This window comes from Echeneis naucrates, chromosome 24, assembly GCF_900963305.1.
Source record: "Echeneis naucrates chromosome 24, fEcheNa1.1, whole genome shotgun sequence".
In the NCBI taxonomy this organism is placed as follows: Eukaryota; Metazoa; Chordata; class Actinopteri; order Carangiformes; family Echeneidae; genus Echeneis; species Echeneis naucrates.
In genome coordinates this window covers 17,937,246-17,939,837 of record NC_042534.1, presented here as the reverse complement: position 1 = coordinate 17,939,837, position 2,592 = coordinate 17,937,246, and positions in this window count along the sequence as shown.

Genomic DNA, 2,592 nt, shown 5'->3' with positions numbered 1-2,592 from the left:
CTCTTCTACTGAAAAACATTTTGTTATGCTGCTATAGGCCTAAGCTACTGGGGAAGCACTGAGCACCTCTCTCTCCCACTCTCTCCCCCCTGCATGCGCTGACATACCACTAACCATGTTTCCCTGAAGCCCCTGCTTCTCCCAGTTCTAACCATCTGTAACCACTTACTAACCATGTTTTCCCCAAAGTCTCTGTCTCTACCAGTTCCTCTCCTCTCTCTCCCTGTCCTGATGCCCTGTCCTGATGTCCTGACCACCCATCCTGCAGGTGGTGAATCATCACCACCCCATATTCCTGCTATGCCCGCTGCTCCCATGTCTTCATGAATTCCATACAGCGTCATTTCTATGAACTTCATGCAGCATCATATGTTCCTGCCTGCACCTGTCTTGCTCTCTATATAAAGTACCTTGTTATAACTTTGTTATGATTTGGCACTATATAAATAAACCTGATTTGATTTGTCTGCTCTGTACTTTATCCTGATTGTGTAGTACAATCTGTCAATTACACAGTAGCCATGCCTTCTCATGCATTTGCTGCTTTATGGTCTCTTTTCCTCTGAACTGGACCATCATTTTACCATTATTTTAAAGAAATTATTACTTTATTAGAAAATGTGATGATAGATTCAATAGGAAAAAATGTACTGAGCTAATAAATCAACAGAGAAGTAATGACATTTTCACACAGACTTCAAAACAATAAGACTTCCTTTTATAATCAATGTTCATTAAATAGAAATTAGGTTTAGGGTTTAGAGTCCTAGTCCAGTCCGTTTTGGACAGTCTAAGGTCCAGCACTAGAGTCAAACGGCAGACAGAGAGAAAAAAAGGAAATCACAACACATCAGATGCTTTGACAACATGATATTTATTTATGGGAAGTAGTTTCTATGTATTTTCAGACCATCTACACCATTGCTGACAATTCCTTCACTGTTCAGAGGTTAGCTGTGTCTGTGTGACTGCAGGTCACAAGTTAACACATGACATCATACTTTCACAGTCATGTGAAGAAAGCATGGAAGTATTACTGAAAAAATTCCCACAGCTCTGGCTTCGTTTTCATCATCTACTGTCTACAGCTTGTGAATGATGTTGGTGACACATGGTAACACTGGTTTGACAACACACCCCCGGAGCTTCAACGACAAAGTTCATCAACCCCACTTAACCAGTGAACACATATGATATGTGCTCATTTAATACTTAAAGTTGTATCACACTTCCTCTTTTTCTGCATGGTCAGCCAATGTACATCAGGACACACAGACAGATTTTTGAGTTTTTCACTTGCTGTTGCTGTACATTGTTATATATTTTAATCAATAATCATTGGTAATGAATTGACATAACAGCTAGACAGAAACACTTACTGTTTTGGGGCCTGTGTCATTCACTAAAATATTGAATATGAATCAACCTGCAGGTGAAATGTGAAATGTGTTTGAATAACATTTTGAAAAAATTACTCATGAATAATTTTTTAACAATTAAAGCAAATCAATGCAATCCTCAACAGTAATCAGTGGCTTAGGTTTAATCAATGATATAATATTGAGACTACTGATTTTTGGTTCAGAACTTTCCATAAAATCTTTGGAAATATATTAACAACAATTGATGAAGCAAATTAATGAGGATGTCCACATTCCCCTTTTAACCCTCTTCCTTCTTTCATCCCTCCACTTTCCTCTTAACATATCAACGCCATTTGTCATCAACAATATTTACACGTGGATGTACGGACACAGGTACATTTCCTTCAACCATCCCAGCTTTGACAGCATCTCTGTACGACCCTTTGCTTGTTTCTATTACATCCTTCACACACCAGTAAGAATGGTTAATGTGTGTGAGACAGCAACAGAGTAATGCTGAACAAAACCATGCTAGGGATTGTGAGGTGAAAAAAATCTCATGCAGATCTGACCTGCCTCCCGTTGTTCATAAAGGATCATTCAGGGGAAGGGGTGGGTGTGGGCGTCACCACGCCACAGTCTGGAGAAGAGCATGAGTGAGAGAGATAATGTGTTTGTGCTTGCAGAGAGATATAATATCTCTCTGCAAACACATATCTTTTGTCTCTAGGAACGAACATCCTTATACTAACTCTACTCTGCCACAAAAATACAGAAAGCAGCAAGAATCGACATAGCACCTCCCTCCTGTCTGCTAATGGATTCAGATCTCTCCATGTGGTAAGAGCATATGAGAGAATAATTAAGGACAAGCTTGTGTTGACTGAAAGTTTTATTAATAGCCAACAGATGAATTGGAACAATACCATTTACTGGAAAGTGCAGATGTGTGTCATTCAGAAAAAACAGGAGCTATTTTCTGGTTATGTCTAAGGAAGCTGCACATCAACACACTGACAGTGTGTTATAGTGTGTTATAAACAGCTACAGCACCATATAAACATTCAGGGATGAGGTCTGCTTCCTGGAGGATGCCATCACAAAACAAAAAAGGGCTTTATTGCCATCTGTGTGCTAGGGCCATACTGGGATGTCTGGTGGTGCAGCTTCACATAAGCCCCGTCTGTTTGGGCATCTGTCATTCACTTCCTGCCAGCTCTGACAACTA